The sequence below is a fragment of the Bombina bombina genome, chromosome 4, assembly GCF_027579735.1.
Source record: "Bombina bombina isolate aBomBom1 chromosome 4, aBomBom1.pri, whole genome shotgun sequence".
Classification (NCBI taxonomy): Eukaryota; Metazoa; Chordata; class Amphibia; order Anura; family Bombinatoridae; genus Bombina; species Bombina bombina.
This window is the reverse complement of record NC_069502.1, coordinates 863,783,841-863,807,724: the sequence shown is the minus strand read 5'-3', so window position 1 is coordinate 863,807,724 and position 23,884 is coordinate 863,783,841. Positions and strand designations below refer to the sequence as shown.

Here is a 23,884-nt window from a genome sequence, read left to right as displayed (position 1 = left end):
TATATGAAAAATGTTCTGTGGAGCAAGCCCATGTTTTGGGATAATTTCTGTGTTGGTGCTTTGATTTTGTTGATTAAATTGTTTGTCCAGTAGGTACGAGTTTCTCAGAATAAATCTAAGAAGTGTCTGTTAGTCTATATTTTCCAAAAAACATGATTTCATAATTGGTCAAAGATATTTCCTAAGTTTTTGAGCCACATCAGTTTTGTCTTCTTTCCTGTGAGTACTATAGGTTTTAGTAATTTGATATAATTTCAGTAGATCTAATGTATGTTAGAAAGAACAAACTCTATATATGGTGAAGAGTATTTAAATCAAGGTACGAGTTTCTCAGAATAAATCTTAGAAGTGTCTGTTAGTCTATATCTTCCAAAAAACATGATTTCATAATTGGTCAAAGATTTTTCCTAAGTTTTTGAGCCACATCAGTTTTGTCTTCTTTCCTGTGAGTACTATAGGTTTTAGTAATTTGATATCCTTTCAGTAGATCTAATGTATGTTAGAAAGAACACACTCTATATATGGTGAAGAGTATTTAAATCAAGGGCTCGACTGGGATTTGAACCAGGGAATTCTCGCACCAGAAGCAAAATTATACCACTACACCAACGAGCCAGTAGGTCATCCGTGATTTGCTGCCAAGCATTTTGTTAGATATGTCTGATAAAGTATCATCAAAAAGGAAATAAAACAATTTTTTCTTATGTTTAGTATCCTTCACATAACTGTAGGAAATATCATTGCTTTGTGAATGAGATACAGGAAGATGGTGTCTAAGGAAGTTAACTCTTTAGGAGGAATCTATTTAAAGGAAATAGTTCTATGGTTTTCTTTTTTCAGAAAAATTGGGCTCGTCCGGGATTTGAACCCGGGACTTCTCGCACCCAAAGCGAGAATCATACCCCTAGACCAACGAGCCTTAGATACTATTTTATATGTTTTTTTTATTTTTTGTGTGAACTTAACTCTTAATTATTACTTAAAGGAAATAGTTCTATGGTTTTATTTAAAGGAAATAGTTCTATGGTTTTCTTTTTTCAGAAAAGTTGGGCTTGTCTGGGATTTGAACCCGGGACCTCTCGCACCCTAAGCGAGAATCATACCCCTAGACCAACGAGCCTTAGATGCAAGTTTTTATGTGTTTTTTTATTTTTTTGTGTGAAATTTTTCAAAGTGGTCTCTTACACACATTCCACTTAAAAAAATAATAAGGTTTTCAGTCTTGTAGTCCAAAGATACTGTATATAGCAGCTTTATGTAATTATATTCAGACCAAAAAATACAATTTGTGGAAACAGACTCTTTCGTACTCTATGCTTAACCAATCAGACTATAATAAAAACCTAGGTTTCAAAGATCTCAGGGTAGTGAAGAAAAGCAAGTCTAGAAAAGGTGTTAACATGGAATCTCTGTCCACGGAGAGATCATTCTTGAAATAAGAGGTCTAAAACTGTTGTATAATGCTCTTTTACCCTTAGTGCTGACATTAAATAATTCAGAGCACTTAAGAGTATGATGTTATTCTATGACGTGTAAAAAAAAAAATTATCTAAAGCAATTTCCTCACCTAAAGAAACACAACACTATCACTAAAATATACACCAGAATAGGCTGCATAGATAATTTTTCCCATCTCCTTCAATCCCTGGGTTCATAAATTCTATTATTAATGAAAAACATGTATGAAAAATGTTCTGTGGAGCAAGCCCATGTTTTGGGATAATTTCTGTGTTGGTGCTTTGATTTTGTTGATTAAATTGTTTGTCCAGTAGGTACGAGTTTCTCAGAATAAATCTTAGAAGTGTCGGTTAGTCTATATTTTCCAAAAAAAATGATTTCATAATTGGTCAAAGATTTTTCCTAAGTTGTTGAGCCACATCAGTTTTGTCTTTCCTGTGAGTACTATAGGTTTTAGTAATTTGATATCCTTTCAGTAGATCTAATGTATGTTAGAAAGAACACACTCTATATATGGTGAAGAGTATTTAAATCAAGGGCTCGTCTGGGATTTGAACCAGGGAACTCTCGCACCCGAAGAAAAATCATACCACTACACCAACGAGCCAGTAGGTCATCCGTGATTTGCTGTCAAGCATTTTGTTAGATATGTCTGATAAAGTAGCATCAAAAAGGAAATAAAAACAATTCTTTCTTATGTTTAGTATCCTTCACATAACTGTAGGAAGTATCATTGCTTTGTGAATGAGATACAGGAAGATGGCGTCTAAGGAAGTTAACTCTTTAGCAGGAATCTATTTAAAGGAAATAGTTCTATGGTTTTCTTTTTTCAGAAATTTTGGGCTCGTCCGAGATTTGAACCCGGGACCTCTCGCACCCAAAGCGAGAATCATACCCCTAGACCAACGAGCCTTAGATTCCATATTATATGTTTTTTTTTAGTTTTTGTGTGAACTTAACTCTTAATTATTATTTAAAGGAAATAGTTCTATGGTTTTCTTTTTTCAGAAAATTTGGGCTTGTCCGGGATTTGAACCCGGGACCTCTCGCACCGAAAGCGAGAATCATACCCCTAGACCAACGAGCCTTAGATTCCAATTTATATGTTTTTTTTATTTTTTGTGTGAACTTAACTCTTAATTATTATTTAAAGGAAATAGTTCTATGGTTTTATTTAAAGGAAATAGTTCTATGGTTTTCTTTTTTCAGAAAAGTTGGGCTCGTCCAGGATTTGAACCCGGGACCTCTCGCACCCTAAGCGAGAATCATACCCCTAGACCAACGAGCCTTAGATGCAATTTTTTATGTGTTTTTTTATTTTTTTGTGTGAAATTTTTCAAAGAGGTCTCTTACACACATTCCACTTAAAAAAATAATAAGGTTTTCAGTCTTGTAGTCCAAAGATACTGTATATAGCAGCTTTATGTAATTATATTCAGACCAAAAAATACAATTTGTGGAAACAGACTCTTTCGTACTCTATGCTTAACCAATCAGACTATAATAAAAACCTAGGTTTCAAAGATCTCAGGGTAGTGAAGAAAAGCAAGTCTAGAAAAGGTGTTAACATGGAATCTCTGTCCACGGAGAGATCATTCTTGAAATAAGAGGTCTAAAACTGTTGTATAATGCTCTTTTACCCTTAGTGCTGACATTAAACAATTCAGAGCACTTAAGAGTATGATGTTTATTCTATGACGTGTAAAAAAAAAAAATTATCTAAAGCAATTTCCTCACCTAAAGAAACACAACACTATCACTAAAATATACACCAGAATAGGCTGCATAGATAATTTTTCCCATCTCCTTCAATCCCTGGGTTCATAAATTCTATTATTAACCCCTTAACGACCAACGACGTATGGGGTACGTCCTGCAAAAAAATGCAGTTAATGACCAAGGACGTACCCCGTACGTCGTTGGTCTTTGAAAGCAGTGGAAGCGATCCTGATCACTTCCAACTGCTTTCATGTTATAGCAGTGATGCCTCGATATTGAGGCATCCTGCTATAACATTTTTTAGCCCACCGATGAAGAGAGAGCCACCCTGTGGCCCTCTCTGCATCGGCCATTGATGGCCATGTTCGTTGGTGGGTGGGAGCTTACCAAGGGAGGCGGGTGGGCGGCCATCGGTGGGAAGGGGGGCGGGATCGAGTGCGGGCATGCGCGCGGGTGCGCGCGCGTGAACTGAAACGGGTGCGCGCGCGTGCACGGGAGCGGGCGCGCATGCGCGCGGGCGGGTGGGAGCCCTACACTATGGAACAATGATGGTACTCGGTGGGAGTGAGGGTGGGCTTCTAAAAACTGGTTAGCGATCTGGCAGGGGTTGGGGGGTTGGGGGTTGAGGGAGGGCAGCTACACTACAGAAAATAGTATTTTTCTAAAAAAAACTAAAAAAAAAATATTTGATTTTAAACTGGGCACTGGCAGACAGCTGCCAGTACCCAATATGGCGCAATAAGGCAGAGAGAGGGGGGTTAGAGAGCTGTTTGGGGGGGGGATCAGGGAGGTTGGGGGCTAAGGGAGGATACTACAGAACATAATTATTATTTTAAAAAAAAAAAACCAAAAAAACTCTTATTTTAGTACTGGCAGACTTACTGCCAGTACTTAAGATGGCAGGGGACAATTGTGGGGTGGGGGAGGGAAGAGAGCTGTTTGGGAGGGATCTGGGGGTGTGATGTGTCATGTGGGAGGTTGATACCTACACTAAAGCTAAAATTAACCCTGCAAGCTCCCTAAAAGCTCCCTAATTAACCCCTTCACTGCTGGGCATTATACACGTATGGTGCGCAGCGGCATTTAGCTGCCTTCTAATTACCAAAAAGCAAAGCCAAAGCCATATATGTCTGCTATTTCTGAACAAAGGGGATCCCAGAGAAGCTTTTACAACCATTTATGCCATAATTGCACAAGCTGTTTGTAAATAATTTTAGTGAGAAACCTAAAATTGGGAAAATTTTACGTTTTATTTTTATTTGTTCGCATTTGGCGGTGAAATGGTAGCATGAAATATACCGAAATGGGCCTAGATCAATACTTTGGGTTGTCTACTACACTACACTAAAGCTAAAATTAAAACTACAAGCTCCCTACATGCTCCCTAATTAACCCCTTCACTGCTGGGCATAATACACGTGTGGTGCGCAGCGGCATTTAGCGGCCTTCTAAATACCAAAAAGCGATGCCAAAGCCATATATGTCTGCTTTTTTTGAACAAAGGGGATCCCAGAGAAACATTTACAATCATGTATGCCATAATTGCACAAGTTGTTTGTAAATAATTTCAATGAGAAACCTAAAGTTTGTGAAAACATTTGTGAAAAAGTGAACATTTTTTTTTATTTGATCGCATTTTGTAGTGAAATGGTGGCATGAAATATACCAAAATGGGCCTAGATCAATACTTTGGGATGTCTTCTAAAAAAATATATATACATGTCAATGGATATTCAGGGATTCCTGAAAGATATCAGTGTCCCAATGTAACTAGCGCTAATTTTGAAAAAAAGTGGTTTGGAAATAGCAAAGTGCTACTTGTAATTATTGCCCTATAACTTGCAAAAAAAGCAAAGAACATGTAAACATTGGGTATTTCTAAACTCAGGACAAAATATAGAAACTATTTAGCATAGGTGTTTTTTAGTGGTTGTAGATGTGTAACAGATTTTGGGGGTCAAATTTCGAAAAACTGCGTTTTTTTCCATTTTTTCCTCATATTTTATAATTTTTTTTATAGTAAATTATAAGATATGATGAAAATAATGGTATCTTTAGAAAGCCCATTTAATGGCGAGAAAAACGGTATATAATATGTGTGGGTACAGTAAATGAGTATGAGGAAAATTACAGCTAAACACAAACACCGCAGAAATGTAAAAATAGCCTTGGTCCCAAACGGACAGAAAATGGAAAAGTGCTGTGGTCATTAAGGGGTTAATGAAAAACATGTATGAAAAATGTTCTGTGGAGCAAGCCCATGTTTTGGGATAATTTCTGTGTTGGTGCTTTGATTTTGTTGATTAAATTGTTTGTCCAGTAGGTACGAGTTTCTCAGAATAAATCTAAGAAGTGTCTGTTAGTCTATATTTTCCAAAAAACATGATTTCATAATTGGTCAAAGATATTTCCTAAGTTTTTGAGCCACATCAGTTTTGTCTTCTTTCCAGTGAGTACTATAGGTTTTAGTAATTTGATATAATTTCAGTAGATCTAATGTATGTTAGAAAGAACAAACTCTATATATGGTGAAGAGTATTTAAATCAAGGTACGAGTTTCTCAGAATAAATCTTAGAAGTGTCTGTTAGTCTATATCTTCCAAAAAACATGATTTCATAATTGGTCAAAGATTTTTCCTAAGTTTTTGAGCCACATCAGTTTTGTCTTCTTTCCTGTGAGTACTATAGGTTTTAGTAATTTGATATCCTTTCAGTAGATCTAATGTATGTTAGAAAGAACACACTCTATATATGGTGAAGAGTATTTAAATCAAGGGCTCGACTGGGATTTGAACCAGGGAATTCTCGCACCAGAAGCAAAATTATACCACTACACCAACGAGCCAGTAGGTCATCCGTGATTTGCTGCCAAGCATTTTGTTAGATATGTCTGATAAAGTATCATCAAAAAGGAAATAAAACAATTTTTTCTTATGTTTAGTATCCTTCACATAACTGTAGGAAATATCATTGCTTTGTGAATGAGATACAGGAAGATGGTGTCTAAGGAAGTTAACTCTTTAGGAGGAATCTATTTAAAGGAAATAGTTCTATGGTTTTCTTTTTTCAGAAAAATTGGGCTCGTCCGGGATTTGAACCCGGGACTTCTCGCACCCAAAGCGAGAATCATACCCCTAGACCAACGAGCCTTAGATGCCATTTTATATGTTTTTTTTATTTTTTGTGTGAACTTAACTCTTAATTATTACTTAAAGGAAATAGTTCTATGGTTTTATTTAAAGGAAATAGTTCTATGGTTTTCTTTTTTCAGAAAAGTTGGGCTTGTCTGGGATTTGAACCCGGGACCTCTCGCACCCTAAGCGAGAATCATACCCCTAGACCAACGAGCCTTAGATGCAAGTTTTTATGTGTTTTTTTATTTTTTTGTGTGAAATTTTTCAAAGTGGTCTCTTACACACATTCCACTTAAAAAAATAATAAGGTTTTCAGTCTTGTAGTCCAAAGATACTGTATATAGCAGCTTTATGTAATTATATTCAGACCAAAAAATACAATTTGTGGAAACAGACTCTTTCGTACTCTATGCTTAACCAATCAGACTATAATAAAAACCTAGGTTTCAAAGATCTCAGGGTAGTGAAGAAAAGCAAGTCTAGAAAAGGTGTTAACATGGAATCTCTGTCCACGGAGAGATCATTCTTGAAATAAGAGGTCTAAAACTGTTGTATAATGCTCTTTTACCCTTAGTGCTGACATTAAATAATTCAGAGCACTTAAGAGTATGATGTTATTCTATGACGTGTAAAAAAAAAAATTATCTAAAGCAATTTCCTCACCTAAAGAAACACAACACTATCACTAAAATATACACCAGAATAGGCTGCATAGATAATTTTTCCCATCTCCTTCAATCCCTGGGTTCATAAATTCTATTATTAATGAAAAACATGTATGAAAAATGTTCTGTGGAGCAAGCCCATGTTTTGGGATAATTTCTGTGTTGGTGCTTTGATTTTGTTGATTAAATTGTTTGTCCAGTAGGTACGAGTTTCTCAGAATAAATCTTAGAAGTGTCGGTTAGTCTATATTTTCCAAAAAAAATGATTTCATAATTGGTCAAAGATTTTTCCTAAGTTGTTGAGCCACATCAGTTTTGTCTTTCCTGTGAGTACTATAGGTTTTAGTAATTTGATATCCTTTCAGTAGATCTAATGTATGTTAGAAAGAACACACTCTATATATGGTGAAGAGTATTTAAATCAAGGGCTCGTCTGGGATTTGAACCAGGGAACTCTCGCACCCGAAGAAAAATCATACCACTACACCAACGAGCCAGTAGGTCATCCGTGATTTGCTGTCAAGCATTTTGTTAGATATGTCTGATAAAGTAGCATCAAAAAGGAAATAAAAACAATTCTTTCTTATGTTTAGTATCCTTCACATAACTGTAGGAAGTATCATTGCTTTGTGAATGAGATACAGGAAGATGGCGTCTGAGGAAGTTAACTCTTTAGCAGGAATCTATTTAAAGGAAATAGTTCTATGGTTTTCTTTTTTCAGAAAATTTGGGCTCGTCCGAGATTTGAACCCGGGACCTCTCGCACCCAAAGCGAGAATCATACCCCTAGACCAACGAGCCTTAGATTCCATATTATATGTTTTTTTTTACTTTTTGTGTGAACTTAACTCTTAATTATTATTTAAAGGAAATAGTTCTATGGTTTTCTTTTTTCAGAAAATTTGGGCTCGTCCGGGATTTGAACCCGGGACCTCTCGCACCCAAAGCGAGAATCATACCCCTAGACCAACGAGCCTTAGATTCCAATTTATATGTTTTTTTTATTTTTTGTGTGAACTTAACTCTTAATTATTATTTAAAGGAAATAGTTCTATGGTTTTATTTAAAGGAAATAGTTCTATGGTTTTCTTTTTTCAGAAAAGTTGGGCTCGTCCAGGATTTGAACCCGGGACCTCTCGCACCCTAAGCGAGAATCATACCCCTAGACCAACGAGCCTTAGATGCAATTTTTTATGTGTTTTTTTATTTTTTTGTGTGAAATTTTTCAAAGTGGTCTCTTACACACATTCCACTTAAAAAAATAATAAGGTTTTCAGTCTTGTAGTCCAAAGATACTGTATATAGCAGCTTTATGTAATTATATTCAGACCAAAAAATACAATTTGTGGAAACAGACTCTTTCGTACTCTATGCTTAACCAATCAGACTATAATAAAAACCTAGGTTTCAAAGATCTCAGGGTAGTGAAGAAAAGCAAGTCTAGAAAAGGTGTTAACATGGAATCTCTGTCCACGGAGAGATCATTCTTGAAATAAGAGGTCTAAAACTGTTGTATAATGCTCTTTTACCCTTAGTGCTGACATTAAATAATTCAGAGCACTTAAGAGTATGATGTTATTCTATGACGTGTAAAAATTTTTTTTATCTAAAGCAATTTCCTCACCTAAAGAAACACAACACTATCACTAAAATATACACCAGAATAGGCTGCATAGATAATTTTTCCCATCTCCTTCAATCCCTGGGTTCATAAATTCTATTATTAATGAAAAACATGTATGAAAAATGTTCTGTGGATCAAGCCCATGTTTTGGGATAATTTCTGTGTTGGTGCTTTGATTTTGTTGATTAAATTGTTTGTCCAGTAGGTACGAGTTTCTCAGAATAAATCTTAGAAGTGTCGGTTAGTCTATATTTTCCAAAAAAAATGATTTCATAATTGGTCAAAGATTTTTCCTAAGTTGTTGAGCCACATCAGTTTTGTCTTTCCTGTGAGTACTATAGGTTTTAGTAATTTGATATCCTTTCAGTAGATCTAATGTATGTTAGAAAGAACACACTCTATATATGGTGAAGAGTATTTAAATCAAGGGCTCGTCTGGGATTTGAACCAGGGAACTCTCGCACCCGAAGAAAAATCATACCACTACACCAACGAGCCAGTAGGTCATCCGTGATTTGCTGTCAAGCATTTTGTTAGATATGTCTGATAAAGTAGCATCAAAAAGGAAATAAAAACAATTCTTTCTTATGTTTAGTATCCTTCACATAACTGTAGGAAGTATCATTGCTTTGTGAATGAGATACAGGAAGATGGCGTCTGAGGAAGTTAACTCTTTAGCAGGAATCTATTTAAAGGAAATAGTTCTATGGTTTTCTTTTTTCAGAAAATTTGGGCTCGTCTGAGATTTGAACCCGGGACCTCTCGCACCCAAAGCGAGAATCATACACCTAGACCAACGAGCCTTAGATTCCATATTATATGTTTTTTTTTAGTTTTTGTGTGAACTTAACTCTTAATTATTATTTAAAGGAAATAGTTCTATGGTTTTCTTTTTTCAGAAAAGTTGGGCTCGTCTAGGATTTGAACCCGGGACCTCTCGCACCCTAAGCGAGAATCATACCCCTAGACCAACGAGCCTTAGATGCAATTTTTTATGTGTTTTTTTATTTTTTTTGTGTGAAATTTTTCAAAGTGGTCTCTTACACACATTCCACTTAAAAAAATAATAAGGTTTTCAGTCTTGTAGTCCAAAGATACTGTATATAGCAGCTTTATGTAATTATATTCAGACCAAAAAATACAATTTGTGGAAACAGACTCTTTCGTACTCTATGCTTAACCAATCAGACTATAATAAAAACCTAGGTTTCAAAGATCTCAGGGTAGTGAAGAAAAGCAAGTCTAGAAAAGGTGTTAACATGGAATCTCTGTCCACGGAGAGATCATTCTTGAAATAAGAGGTCTAAAACTGTTGTATAATGCTCTTTTACCCTTAGTGCTGACATTAAACAATTCAGACCACTTAAGAGTATGATGTTTATTCTATGACGTGTAAAAAAAAATTTATCTAAAGCAATTTCCTCACCTAAAGAAACACAACACTATCACTAAAATATACACCAGAATAGGCTGCATAGATAATTTTTCCCATCTCCTTCAATCCCTGGGTTCATAAATTCTATTATTAATGAAAAACATGTATGAAAAATGTTCTGTGGAGCAAGCCCATGTTTTGGGATCATTTCTGTGTTGGTGCTTTGATTTTGTTGATTAAATTGTTTGTCCAGTAGGTACGAGTTTCTCAGAATAAATCTTAGAAGTGTCTGTTAGTCTATATTTTCCAAAAAACATGATTTCATAATTGGTCAAAGATTTTTCCTAAGTTTTTGAGCCACATCAGTTTTGTCTTCTTTCCTGTGAGTACTATAGGTTTTAGTAATTTGATATCCTTTCAGTAGATCTAATGTATGTTAGAAAGAACACACTCTATATATGGTGAAGAGTATTTAAATCAAGGGTTCGTCTGGGATTTGAACCAGGGAACTCTCGCACCCTAAGCAAAATCATACCACTACACCAACGAGCCAGTAGGTCATCCGTGATTTGCTGTCAAGCATTTTGTTAGATATGTCTGATAAAGTATCATCAAAAAGGAAATAAAAACAATTCTTTCTTATGTTTAGTATCCTTCACATAACTGTAGGAAGCATCATTGTTTTGTGAATGAGATACAGGAAGATGGCGTCTGAGGAAGTTAACTCTTTAGCAGGAATCTATTTAAAGGAAATAGTTCTATGGTTTTCTTTTTTCAGAAAATTTGGGCTCGTCTGGGATTTGAACTCGGGACCTCTCGCACCCAAAGCGAGAATCATACCCCTAGACCAACAAGCCTTAGATTCCATAATACATGTTTTTTTCAGTTTTTGTGTGAACTTAACTCTTAATTATTATTTAAAGGAAATAGTTCTATGGTTTTCTTTTTTCAGAAAATTTGGACTCGTCCGGGATTTGAACCCGGGACCTCTCGCACCCAAAGCGAGAATCATAGCCCTAGACCAACGAGCCTTAGATTCCATTTTATATGTTTTTTTTAATTTTTGTGTAAACTTAACTCTTAATTATTATTTAAAGGAAATAGTTCTATGATTTTATTTAAAGGAAATAGTTCTATGGTTTTCTTTTTTCAGAAAATTTGGGCTCGTCCGGGATTTGAACCCGGGACCTCTCGCACCCTAAGCGAGAATCATACCCCTAGACCAACGAGCCTTAGATGCAATGTTTTGTGTGTTTTTTTATTTTTTTGTGTGAAATTTTTCAAAGTGGTCTCTTACACACATTCCACTTAAAAAAATAATAAGGTTTTCAGTCTTGTAGTCCAAAGATACTGTATATAGCAGCTTTATGTAATTATATTCAGACCAAAAAATACAATTTGTGGAAACAGACTCTTTCGTACTCTATGCTTAACCAATCAGACTATAATAAAAACCTAGGTTTCAAAGATCTCAGGGTAGTGAAGAAAAGCAAGTCTAGAAAAGGTGTTAACATGGAATCTCTGTCCACGGAGAGATCATTCTTGAAATAAGAGGTCTAAAACTGTTGTATAATGCTCTTTTACCCTTAGTGCTGACATTAAACAATTCAGAGCACTTAAGAGTATGATGTTTATTCTATGACATGTAAAAAAAAAATTTATCTAAAGCAATTTCCTCACCTAAAGAAACACAACACTATCACTAAAATATACACCAGAATAGGCTGCATAGATAATTTTTCCCATCTCCTTCAATCCCTGGGTTCATAAATTCTATTATTAATGGAAAACATGTATGAAAAATGTTCTGTGGAGCAAGCCCATGTTTTGGGATAATTTCTGTGTTGGTGCTTTGATTTTGTTGATTAAATTGTTTGTCCAGTAGGTACGAGTTTCTCAGAATAAATCTTAGAAGTGTCTGTTAGTCTATATTTTCCAAAAAACATGATTTCATAATTGGTCAAAGATTTTTCCTAAGTTTTTGAGCCACATCAGTTTTGTCTTCTTTCCTGTGAGTACTATAGGTTTTAGTAATTTGATATCCTTTCAGTAGATCTAATGTATGTTAGAAAGAACACACTCTATATATGGTGAAGAGTATTTAAATCAAGGGCTCGTCTGGGATTTGAACCAGGGAACTCTCGCACCAGAAGCAAAATCATACCACTACACCAACGAGCCAGTAGGTCATCCGTTTTTGCTGTCAAGCATTTTGTTAGATATGTCTGATAAAGTATCATCAAAAAGGAAATAAAAACAATTCTTTCTTATGTTTAGTATCCTTCGCATAACTGTAGGAAGTATCATTGCTTTGTGAATGAGATACAGGAAGATGGCGTCTGAGGAAGTTAACTCTTTAGCAGGAATCTATTTAAAGGAAATAGTTCTATGGTTTTCTTTTTTCAGAAAAATTGGGCTCGTCCGGGATTTGAACCCGGGACCTCTCGCACCCAACACTATCACTAAAATATAAACCAGAATAGGCTGCATAGATAATTTTTCCCATCTCCTTCAATCCCTGGGTTCATAAATTCTATTATTAATGAAAAACATGTATGAAAAATGTTCTGTGGAGCAAGCCCAAGTTTTGGGATAATTTCTGTGTTGGTGCTTTGATTTTGTTGATTAAATTGTTTGTCCAGTAGGTAAGAGTTTCTCAGAATAAATCTTAGAAGTGTCTGTTAGTCTATATTTTCCAAAAAACATGATTTCATAATTGGTCAAAGATTTTTCCTAAGTTTTTGAGCCACATCAGTTTTGTCTTCTTTCCTGTGAGTACTATAGGTTTTAGTAATTTGATATCCTTTCAGTAGATCTAATGTATGTTAGAAAGAACACACTCTATATATGGTGAAGAGTATTTAAATCAAGGGCTCGTCTGGGATTTGAACCAGGGAACTCTTGCACCCGAAGCAAAATCATACCACTACACCAACGAGCCAGTAGGTCATCCATGATTTGCTGTCAAGCATTTTGTTAGATATGTCTGATAAAGTATCATCAAAAAGGAAATAAAAACAATTCTTTCTTATGTTTAGTATCCTTCACATAACTGTAGGAAGTATCATTGCTTTGTGAATGAGATACAGGAAGATGGCGTCTGAGGAAGTTAACTCTTTAGCAGGAATCTATTTAAAGGAAATAGTTCTATGGTTTTCTTTTTTCATAAAATTTGGCCTCGTCCGGGATTTGAACCTGGGACCTCTCTCACCCAAAGCGAGAATCATACCCCTAGACCAACGAGCGTTAGATTCCATATTATATGTTTTTTTTTAGTTTTTGTGTGAACTTAACTCTTAATTATTATTTAAAGGAAATAGTTCTATGGTTTTCTTTTTTCAGAAAAGTTGGGCTCGTCCGGGATTTGAACCCGGGACCTCTCGCACCCAAAGCGAGAATCATACCCCTAGACCAACGAGCCTTAGATGCAATTTTTTATGTGTTTTTTTATTTTTTTGTGTGAAATTTTTCAAAGTGGTCTCTTACACACATTCCACTTAAAAAAATAATAAGGTTTTCAGTCTTGTAGTCCAAAGATACTGTATATAGCAGCTTTATGTAATTATATTCAGACCAAAAAATACAATTTGTGGAAACAGACTCTTTCGTACTCTATGCTTAACCAATCAGACTATAATAAAAACCTAGGTTTCAAAGATCTCAGGGTAGTGAAGAAAAGCAAGTTTAGAAAAGTTGTTAACATGGAATCTCTGTCCACGGAGAGATCATTCTTGAAATAAGAGGTCTAAAACTGTTGTATAATGCTCTTTTACCCTTAGTGCTGACATTAAACAATTCAGAGCACTTAAGAGTATGATGTTTATTCTATGACGTGTAAAAAAAAAAAAATTTATCTAAAGCAATTTCCTCACCTAAAGAAACACAACACTATCACTAAAATATACACCAGAATAGGCTGCATAGAGAATTTTTCCCATCCCCTTCAATCCCTGGGTTCATAAATTCTATTATTAATGAAAAACATGTATGAAAATGTTCTGTGGAGCAAGCCCATGTTTTGGGATAATTTCTGTGTTGGTGCTTTGATTTTGTTGATTAAATTGTTTGTCCAGTAGGTACGAGTTTCTCAGAATAAATCTTAGAAGTGTCTGTTAGTCTATATTTTCCAAAAAACATGATTTCATAATTGGTCAAAGATTTTTCCTAAGTTTTTGAGCCACATCAGTTTTGTCTTCTTTCCTGTGAGTACTATAGGTTTTAGTAATTTGATATCCTTTCAGTAGATCTAATGTATGTTAGAAAGAACACACTCTATATATGGTGAAGAGTATTTAAATCAAGGGCTCGTCTGGGATTTGAACAAGGGAACTCTCGCACCAGAAGCAAAATCATACCACTAGACCAACGAGCCAGTAGGTCATCCGTGATTTGCTGTCAAGCATTTTGTTAGATATGTCTGATAAAGTATCATCAAAAAGGAAATAAAAACAATTCTTTCTTATGTTTAGTATCCTTCGCATAACTGTAGGAAGTATCATTGCTTTGTGAATGAGATACAGGAAGATGGCGTCTGAGGAAGTTAACTCTTTAGCAGGAATCTATTTAAAGGAAATAGTTCTATGGTTTTCTTTTTTTCAGAAAATTTGGGCTCGTCCGGGATTTGAACCTGGGACCTCTCGCACCCAAAGCGAGAATCATACCCCTAGACCAACGAGCCTTAGATTCCATATTATATGTTTTTTTTATTTTTTGTGTGAACTTAACTCTTAATTATTATTTAAAGGAAATAGTTCTATGGTTTTATTTAAAGGAAATAGTTCTATGGTTTTCTTTTTTCCGAAAAGTTGGGCTCGTCCGGGATTTGAACCCGGGACCTCTCGCACCCAAAGCGAGAATCATACCCCTAGACCAACAAGCCTTAGATTCCATATTATATGTTTTTTTTTAGTTTTTGTGTGAACTTAACTCTTAATTATTATTTAAAGGAAATAGTTCTATGGTTTTCTATTTTCAGAAAAGTTGGACTCGTCCGGGATTTGAACCCGGGACCTCTCGCACCCAAAGCGAGAACCATACCCCTAGACCAACGAGCCTTAGATTCCATTTTATATGTTTTTTTTAATTTTTGTGTGAACTTAACTCTTAATTATTATTTAAAGGAAATAGTTCTATGATTTTATTTAAAGGAAATAGTTCTATGGTTTTCTTTTTTCAGAAAATTTGGGCTCGTCCGGGATTTGAACCCGGGACCTCTCGCACCCTAAGCGAGAATCATACCCCTAGACCAACGAGCCTTAGATGCAATTTTTTTTGTGTTTTTTTATTTTTTTGTGTGAAATTTTTCAAAGTGGTCTCTTACACACATTCCACTTAAAAAAATAATAAGGTTTTCGGTCTTGTAGTCCAAAGATACTGTATATAGCAGCTTTATGTAATTATATTCAGACCAAAAAATACAATTTGTGGAAACAGACTCTTTCGTACTCTATGCTTAACCAATCAGACTATAATAAAAACCTAGGTTTCAAAGATCTCAGGGTAGTGAAGAAAAGCAAGTCTAGAAAAGGTGTTAACATGGAATCTCTGTCCACGGAGAGATCATTCTTGAAATTAGAGGTCTAAAACTGTTGTATAATGCTCTTTTACCCTTAGTGCTGACATTAAACAATTCAGAGCACTTAAGAGTATGATGTTTATTCTATGACGTGTAAAAAAAAAAATTATCTAAAGCAATTTCCTCACCTAAAGAAACACAACACTATCACTAAAATATACACCAGAATAGGCTGCATAGATAATTTTTCCCATCTCCTTCAATCCCTGGGTTCATAAATTCTATTATTAATGAAAAACATGTATGAAAAATGTTCTGTGGAGCAAGCCCATGTTTTGGGATAATTTCTGTGTTGGTGCTTTGATTTTGTTGATTAAATTGTTTGTCCAGTAGGTACGAGTTTCTCAGAATAAATCTTAGAAGTGTCTGTTAGTCTATATTCTCCAAAAAACATGATTTCATAATTGGTCAAATATTTTTCCTAAGTTTTTGAGCCACATCAGTTTTGTCTTCTTTCCTGTGAGTACTATAGGTTTTAGTAATTTGATATCCTTTCAGTAGATCTAATGTATGTTAGAAAGAACACACTCTATATATGGTGAAGAGTATTTAAATCAAGGGCTCGTCTGGGATTTGAACAAGGGAACTCTCGCACCAGAAGCAAAATCATACCACTGCACCAACGAGCCAGTAGGTCATCCGTGATTTGCTGTCAAGCATTTTGTTAGATATGTCTGATAAAGTATCATCAAAAAGGAAATAAAAACAATTCTTTCTTATGTTTAGTATCCTTCGCATAACTGTAGGAAGTATCATTGCTTTGTGAATGAGATACAGGAAGATGGCGTCTGAGGAAGTTAACTCTTCAGCAGGAATCTATTTAAAGGAAATAGTTCTATGGTTTTCTTTTTTCAGAAAATTTGGGCTCGTCCGGGATTTGAACCCGGGACCTCTCGCACCCAAAGCGAGAATCATACCCCTAGTCCAACGAGCCATAGATTCCATATTAGATGTTATTTAAAGGAAATAGTTCTATGGTTTTCCTTTATCAGAAAATTTGGGCTCGTCCGGGATTTGAACCCGGGCCCTCTCGCACCCAAAGCGAGAATCATACCCCTAGACCAACAAGCCTTAGATTCAATTTTTATGTTTTTTTTATTTTTTGTGTGAACTTAACTCTTAATTATTATTTAAAGGAAATAGTTCTATGGTTTTATTTAAAGGAAATAGTTCTATGGTTTTCTTTTTTCAGAAAAGTTGGGCTCGTCTGGGATTTGAACCCGCGACCTCTCGCACCCTAAGCGAGAATCATACCCCTAGACCAACGAGCCTTAGATGCAATTTTTTATGTGTTTTTTTATTTTTTTTGTGTGAAATTTTTCAAAGTGGTCTCTTACACACATTCCACTTAAAAAAAATAATAAGGTTTTCAGTCTTGTAGTCCAAAGATACTGTATATAGCAGCTTTATGTAATTATATTCAGACCAAAAAATACAATTTGTGGAAACAGACTCTGTCGTACTCTATGCTTAACCAATCAGACTATAATAAAAACCTAGGTTTCAAAGATCTCAGGGTAGTGAAGAAAAGCAAGTCTAGAAAAGGTGTTAACATGGAATCTCTGTCCACGGAGAGATCATTCTTGAAATAAGAGGTCTAAAACTGTTGTATAATGCTCTTTTACCCTTAGTGCTGACATTAAACAATTCAGACTACTTAAGAGTATGATGTTTATTCTATGACGTGTAAAAAAAAAATGATCTAAAGCAATTTCCTCACCTAAAGAAACACAACACTATCACTAAAATATACACCAGAATAGGCTGCATAGATAATTTTTCCCATCTCCTTCAATCCCTGGGTTCATAAATTCTATTATTAATGAAAAACATGTATGAAAAATGTTCTGTGGAGCAAGCCCATGTTTTGGGATAATTTCTGTGTTGGTGCTTTGATTTTGTTGATTAAATTGTTTGTCCAGTAGGTACGTGTTTCTCAGAATAAATCTTAGAAGTGTCTGTTTGTCTATATTTTCCAAAAAACATGATTTCATAATTGGTCAAAGATTTTTCCTAAGTTTTTGAGCCACATCAGTTTTGTCTTCTTTCCTGTGAGTACTATAGGTTTTAGTAATTTGATATCCTTTCAGTAGATCTAATGTATGTTAGAAAGAACACACTCTATATATGGTGAAGAGTATTTAAATCAAGGGCTCGTCTGGGATTTGAACAAGGGAACTCTCGCACCAGAAGCAAAATCATACCACTACACCAACGAGCGAGTAGGTCATCCGTGATTTGCTGTCAAGCATTTTGTTAGATATGTCTGATAAAGTATCATCAAAAAGGAAATAAAAACAATTCTTTCTTATGTTTAGTATCCTTCGCATAACTGTAGGAAGTATCATTGCTTTGTGAATGAGATACAGGAAGATGGCGTCTGAGGAAGTTAACTCTTTAGCAGGAATCTATTTAAAGGAAATAGTTCTATGGTTTTCTTTTTTCAGAAAATTTGGGCTCGTCTGGCATTTGAACCCGGGACCTCTCGCACCCAAAGCGAGAATCATACCCCTAGACCAACGAGCCTTAGATTCCATTTTTTATGTTTTTTTTATTTTTTGTGTGAACTTAACTCTTAATTATTATTTAAAGGAAATAGTTCTATGGTTTTATTTAAAGGAAATAGTTCTATGGTTTTCTTTTTTCAGAAAATTTGGGCTCGTCCGGGATTTGAACCCGGGACCTCTCGCACCCTAAGCGAGAATCATACCCCTAGACCAACGAGCCTTAGATGCAATGTTTTGTGTGTTTTTTTATTTTTTTGTGTGAAATTTTTCAAAGTGGTCTCTTACACACATTCCACTTAAAAAAATAATAAGGTTTTCAGTCTTGTAGTCCAAAGATACTGTATATAGCAGCTTTATGTAATTATATTCAGACCAAAAAATACAATTTGTGGAAACAGACTCTTTCGTACTCTATGCTTAACCAATCAGACTATAATAAAAACCTAGGTTTCAAAGATCTCAGGGTAGTGAAGAAAAGCAAGTCTAGAAAAGGTGTTAACATGGAATCTCTGTCCACGGAGAGATCATTCTTGAAATAAGAGGTCTAAAACTGTTGTATAATGCTCTTTTACCCTTAGTGCTGACATTAAACAATTCAGAGCACTTAAGAGTATGATGTTTATTCTATGACGTGTAAAAAAAAAATGTATCTAAAGCAATTTCCTCACCTAAAGAAACACAACACTATCACTAAAATATTCACCAGAATAGGCTGCATAGATAATTTTTCCCATCTCCTTCAATCCCTGGGTTCATAAATTCTATTATTAATGGAAAACATGTATGAAAAATGTTCTGTGGAGCAAGCCCATGTTTTGGGATAATTTCTGTGTTGGTGCTTTGATTTTGTTGATTAAATTGTTTGTCCAGTAGGTACGAGTTTCTCAGAATAAATCTTAGAAGTGTCTGTTAGTCTATATTTTCCAAAAAACATGATTTCATAATTGGTCAAAGATTTTTCCTAAGTTTTTGAGCCACATCAGTTTTGTCTTCTTTCCTGTGAGTACTATAGGTTTTAGTAATTTGATATCCTTTCAGTAGATCTAATGTATGTTAGAAAGAACACACTCTATATATGGTGAAGAGTATTTAAATCAAGGGCTCGTCTGGGATTTGAACCAGGGAACTCTCGCACCAGAAGCAAAATCATACCACTACACCAACGAGCCAGTAGGTCATCCGTGATTTGCTGTCAAGCATTTTGTTAGATATGTCTGATAAAGTATCATCAAAAAGGAAATAAAAACAATTCTTTCTTATGTTTAGTATCCTTCGCATAACTGTAGGAAGTATCATTGCTTTGTGAATGAGATACAGGAAGATGGCGTCTGAGGAAGTTAACTCTTTAGCAGGAATCTATTTAAAGGAAATAGTTCTATGGTTTTCTTTTTGGGCTCGTCCGGGATTTGAACCCAGGACCTCTCGCACCCAAAGCGAGAATCATACCCCTAGACTATTTAAAGGAAATAGTTCTATGGTTTTCTTTTTTCAGAAAATTTGGGCTCGTCCGGGATTGGAACCCGGGACCTCTCGCACCCAAAGCGAGAATCATACCCCTAGACCAACGAGCCTTAGATACAATTTTTTAAGTGTTTTTTTATTTTTTTGTGTAAACTTAACTCTTAATTATTATATAAAGGAAATAGTTCTATGGTTTTATTTAAAGGAAATAGTTCTATGGTTTTCTTTTTTCAGAAAAGTTGGGCTCGTCCGGGATTTGAACCCGGGACCTCTCACACCCTAAGCGAGAATCATACCCCTAGACCAACGAGCCTGAGATGCACTTTTTTATGTGTTTTTTTATTTTTTTGTGTGAAATTTTTCAAAGTGGTCTCTTACACACATTCCACTTAAAAAAATAATAAGGTTTTCAGTCTTGTAGTCCAAAGATACTGTATATAGCAGCTTTATGTAATTATATTCAGACCAAAAAATACAATTTGTGGAAACAGACTCTTTCGTACCCTATGCTTAACCAATCAGACTATAATAAAATCCTAGGTTTCAAAGATCTCAGGGTAGTGAAGAAAAGCAAGTCTAGAAAAGGTGTTAACATGGAATCTCTGTCCACGGAGAGATCATTCTTGAAATAAGAGGTCTAAAACTGTTGTATAATGCTCTTTTACCCTTAGTGCTAACATTAAACAATTCAGAGCACTTAAGAGTATGATGTTTATTCTATGACGTGTAAAAAAAAAAAATTATCTAAAGCAATTTCCTCACCTAAAGAAACACAACACTATCACCAAAATATACACCAGAATAGGCTGCATAGATAATTTTTCCCATCTCCTTCAATCCCTGGGTTCATAAATTCTATTATTAATGAAAAACATGTATAAAAAATGTTCTGTGGAGCAAGCCCATGTTTTGGGATAATTTCTGTGTTGGTGCTTTGATTTTGTTGATTAAATTTTTTGTCCAGTAGGTACGAGTTTCTCAGAATAAATCTTAGAAGTGTCGGTTAGTCTATATTTTCCAAAAAACATGATTTCATAATTGGTCAAAGATATTTCCTAAGTTTTTGAGCCACATCAGTTTTGTCTTCTTTCCTGTGAGTACTATAGGTTTTAGTAATTTGATATCCTTTCAGTAGATCTAATGTATGTTAGAAAGAACACACTCTATATATGGTGAAGAGTATTTAAATCAAGGGCTCGTCTGGGATTTGAACCAGGTAACTCTCGCACCCGAAGAAAAATCATACCACTACACCAACGAGCCAGTAGGTCATCCGTGATTTGCTGCCAAGCATTTTGTTAGATATGTCTGATAAAGTTTTTTCAGAAAATTTGGGCTCGTCTGGGATTTGAACCCGGGACCTCTCGCACCCCAAGCGAGAATCATACCCCTAGACCAACGAGCCTTAGATTCCATATTATATGGTTTTTTTTTTTGTGTGAACTTAACTCTTAATTATTATTTAAAGGAAATAGTTCTATGGATTCTATTTTCAAAAAATTTGGGCTCGTCCGGAATTTGAACCCGGGACCTCTCGCACCCAAAGCGAGAATCATACCCCTAGACCAACGAGTCTTAGATTCCATTTTTTATGTTTTTTTATTTTTTGTGTGAACTTAACTCTTAATTATTATTTAAAGGAAATAGTTCTATGGTTTTATTTAAAGGAAATAGTTCTATGGATTTAAATCAAGGGCTCGTATGGGATTTGAAACAGGGAACTCTCGCACCCGAAGCAAATTCATACCACTACACCAACGAGCCAGTAGGTCATCTGTGATTTGCTGTCAAGCATTTTGTTAGATATATCTGATAAAGTAGCATCAAAAAGGAAATAAAAACAATTCTTTCTTATGTTTAGTATCCTTCACATAACTGTAGGAAGTGTCATTGCTTTGTGAATGAGATACAGGAAGATGGCGTCTGAGGAAGTTAACTCTTTAGCAGGAATCTATTTAAAGGAAATAGTTCTATGGTTTTCTTTTTTCAGAAAATTTGGGCTCGTCCGAGATTTGAACCTGGGACCTCTCGCACCCAAAGCGAGAATCATACCCCTAGACCAACGAGCCTTAGATTCCATATTATATGTTTTTTTTTAGTTTTTGTGTGAACTTAACTCTTAATTATTATTTAATGGAAATAGTTCTATGGTTTTCTTTTTTCAGAAAATTTGGGCTCGTCCGGGATTTGAACCCCGGACCTCTCGCACCCAAAGCGAGAATCATACCCCTAGACCAACGAGCCTTAGATTCCTTAGATTTTATATGTTTTTTTTATTTTTTGTGTGAACTTAACTCTTAATTATTATTTAAAGGAAATAGTTCTATGGTTTTATTTAAAGGAAATAGTTCTATGGTTTTCTTTTTTCAGAAAAGTTGGGCTCGTCCGGGATTTGAACCCGGGACCTCTCGCACTCTAAGCGAGAATCATACCCCTAGACCAACGAGCCTTAGATGCAATTTTTTATGTGTTTTTTTATTTTTTTGTGTGAAATTTTTCAAAGTGGTCTCTTACACACATTCCACTTAAAAAAATAATAAGGTTTTCAGTCTTGTAGTCCAAAGATACTGTATATAGCAGCTTTATGTAATTATATTCAGACCAAAAAATAGTATTTGTGGAAACAGACTCTTTCGTACTCTATGCTTAACCAATCAGACTATAATAAAAACCTAGGTTTCAAAGATCTCAGGGTAGTGAAGAAAAGCAAGTCTAGAAAAGGTGTTAACATGGAATCTCTGTCCACGGAGAGATCATTCTTGAAATAAGAGGTCTAAAACTGTTGTATAATGCTCTTTTACCCTTAGTGCTGACATTAAACAATTCAGAGCACTTAAGAGTATGATGTTTATTCTATGACGTGTAAAAAAAAAATTTATCTAAAGCAATTTCCTCACCTAAAGAAACACAACACTATCACTAAAATATACACCAGAATAGGCTGCATAGAAAATTTTTCCCATCTCCTTCAATCCCTGGGTTCATAAATTCTATTATTAATGAAAAACATGTATGAAAAATGTTCTGTGGAGCAAGCCCATGTTTTGGGATAATTTCTGTGTTGGTGCTTTGATTTTGTTGATTAAATTGTTTGTCCAGTAGGTACGAGTTTCTCAGAATAAATCTTAGAAGTGTCGGTTAGTCTATATTTTCCAAAAAACATGATTTCATAATTGGTCAAAGATATTTCCTAAGTTTTTGAGCCACATCAGTTTTGTCTTCTTTCCTGTGAGTACTATAGGTTTTAGTAATTTGATATAATTTCAGTAGATCTAATGTATGTTAGAAAGAACACACTCTATATATGGTGAAGAGTATTTAAATCAAGGGCTCGTCTGGGATTTGAACCAGGGAACTCTCGCACCCGAAGCAAAATCATACCACTACACCAACGAGCCAGTAGGTCATCCGTGATTTGCTGCCAAGCATTTTGTTAGATATGTCTGATAAAGTATTATCAAAAAGGAAATAAAAACAATTCTTTCTTATGTTTAGTATCCTTCACATAACTGTAGGAAGTATCATAGCTTTGTGAATGAGATACAGGAAGATGGCGTCTGAGGAAGTTAACTCTTTAGCAGGAATCTATTTAAAGGAAATAGTTCTATGGTTTTCTTTTTTCAGAAAATTTGGGCTCGTCCGGGATTTGAACCCGGGACCTCTCGCAACCAAAGCGAGAATCATACCCCTAGACCAACGAGCCTTAGATTCTATATTATATGTTTTTTTTATTTTTTGTGTGAACTTAACTCTTAATTATTATTTAAAGGAAATAGTTCTATGGTTTTCTTTTTTCAGAAAATTTGGGCTCGTCCGGGATTTGAACCCAGGACCTCTCGCACCCAAAGCGAGAATCATACCCCTAGACCAACGAGCCTTACATTCCGTTTTATATGTTTTTTTTATTTTTTGTGTGAACTTAACTCTTAATTATTATTTAAAGGAAATAGTTCTATGGTTTTATTTAAAGGAAATAGTTCTATGGTTTTCTTTTTTCAGAAAATTTGGGCTCGTCCGGGATTTGAACCCGGGACCTCTCGCAACCTAAGCGAGAATCATACCCCTAGACCAACGAGCCTTAGATGCAATGTTTTGTGTGTTTTTTTATTTTTTTGTGTGAAATTTTTCAAAGTGGTCTCTTACACACATTCCACTTAAAAAAATAATAAGGTTTTCAGTCTTGTAGTCCAAAGATACTGTATATAGCAGCTTTATGTAATTATATTCAGACCAAAAAATACAATTTGTGGAAACAGACTCTTTTGTACTCTATGCTTAACCAATCAGACTATAATAAAAACCTAGGTTTCAAAGATCTCAGGGTAGTGAAGAAAAGCAAGTCTAGAAAAGGTGTTAACATGGAATC

At 35.1% G+C, this 23,884-nt stretch overlaps 15 non-coding genes across 15 annotated transcripts; all 15 read right to left on the bottom strand.

Moving 5' to 3' along the window:
* Window positions 1-847: 847 nt before the first annotated feature.
* TRNAP-UGG (transfer RNA proline (anticodon UGG)) lies at window positions 848-919 on the bottom strand. Its single transcript has one exon. It is a non-coding gene; the product is annotated as a tRNA-Pro (tRNA).
* A 1,554-nt stretch (window positions 920-2,473) lies between these two features.
* TRNAR-UCG (transfer RNA arginine (anticodon UCG)) lies at window positions 2,474-2,545 on the bottom strand. The gene has a single exon. It is a non-coding gene; the product is annotated as a tRNA-Arg (tRNA).
* A 5,335-nt stretch (window positions 2,546-7,880) lies between these two features.
* Window positions 7,881-7,952, bottom strand: TRNAP-UGG (transfer RNA proline (anticodon UGG)). The gene has a single exon. It is a non-coding gene; the product is annotated as a tRNA-Pro (tRNA).
* Window positions 7,953-11,135: 3,183 nt separating this feature from the next.
* On the bottom strand, window positions 11,136-11,207 carry TRNAP-AGG (transfer RNA proline (anticodon AGG)). The gene has a single exon. It is a non-coding gene; the product is annotated as a tRNA-Pro (tRNA).
* A 2,117-nt stretch (window positions 11,208-13,324) lies between these two features.
* Window positions 13,325-13,396, bottom strand: TRNAP-UGG (transfer RNA proline (anticodon UGG)). The gene has a single exon. It is a non-coding gene; the product is annotated as a tRNA-Pro (tRNA).
* A 1,386-nt stretch (window positions 13,397-14,782) lies between these two features.
* TRNAP-UGG (transfer RNA proline (anticodon UGG)) lies at window positions 14,783-14,854 on the bottom strand. The gene has a single exon. It is a non-coding gene; the product is annotated as a tRNA-Pro (tRNA).
* A 304-nt stretch (window positions 14,855-15,158) lies between these two features.
* On the bottom strand, window positions 15,159-15,230 carry TRNAP-AGG (transfer RNA proline (anticodon AGG)). The gene has a single exon. It is a non-coding gene; the product is annotated as a tRNA-Pro (tRNA).
* A 1,319-nt stretch (window positions 15,231-16,549) lies between these two features.
* Window positions 16,550-16,621, bottom strand: TRNAP-UGG (transfer RNA proline (anticodon UGG)). Its single transcript has one exon. It is a non-coding gene; the product is annotated as a tRNA-Pro (tRNA).
* Window positions 16,622-18,205: 1,584 nt separating this feature from the next.
* Window positions 18,206-18,277, bottom strand: TRNAP-AGG (transfer RNA proline (anticodon AGG)). Its single transcript has one exon. It is a non-coding gene; the product is annotated as a tRNA-Pro (tRNA).
* A 1,482-nt stretch (window positions 18,278-19,759) lies between these two features.
* On the bottom strand, window positions 19,760-19,831 carry TRNAP-AGG (transfer RNA proline (anticodon AGG)). The gene has a single exon. It is a non-coding gene; the product is annotated as a tRNA-Pro (tRNA).
* Window positions 19,832-20,851: 1,020 nt separating this feature from the next.
* TRNAP-GGG (transfer RNA proline (anticodon GGG)) lies at window positions 20,852-20,923 on the bottom strand. The gene has a single exon. It is a non-coding gene; the product is annotated as a tRNA-Pro (tRNA).
* Window positions 20,924-21,895: 972 nt separating this feature from the next.
* On the bottom strand, window positions 21,896-21,967 carry TRNAS-AGA (transfer RNA serine (anticodon AGA)). Its single transcript has one exon. It is a non-coding gene; the product is annotated as a tRNA-Ser (tRNA).
* Window positions 21,968-23,149: 1,182 nt separating this feature from the next.
* TRNAP-UGG (transfer RNA proline (anticodon UGG)) lies at window positions 23,150-23,221 on the bottom strand. The gene has a single exon. It is a non-coding gene; the product is annotated as a tRNA-Pro (tRNA).
* A 102-nt stretch (window positions 23,222-23,323) lies between these two features.
* Window positions 23,324-23,395, bottom strand: TRNAP-UGG (transfer RNA proline (anticodon UGG)). Its single transcript has one exon. It is a non-coding gene; the product is annotated as a tRNA-Pro (tRNA).
* A 129-nt stretch (window positions 23,396-23,524) lies between these two features.
* Window positions 23,525-23,596, bottom strand: TRNAP-AGG (transfer RNA proline (anticodon AGG)). The gene has a single exon. It is a non-coding gene; the product is annotated as a tRNA-Pro (tRNA).
* Window positions 23,597-23,884: the final 288 nt, after the last annotated feature.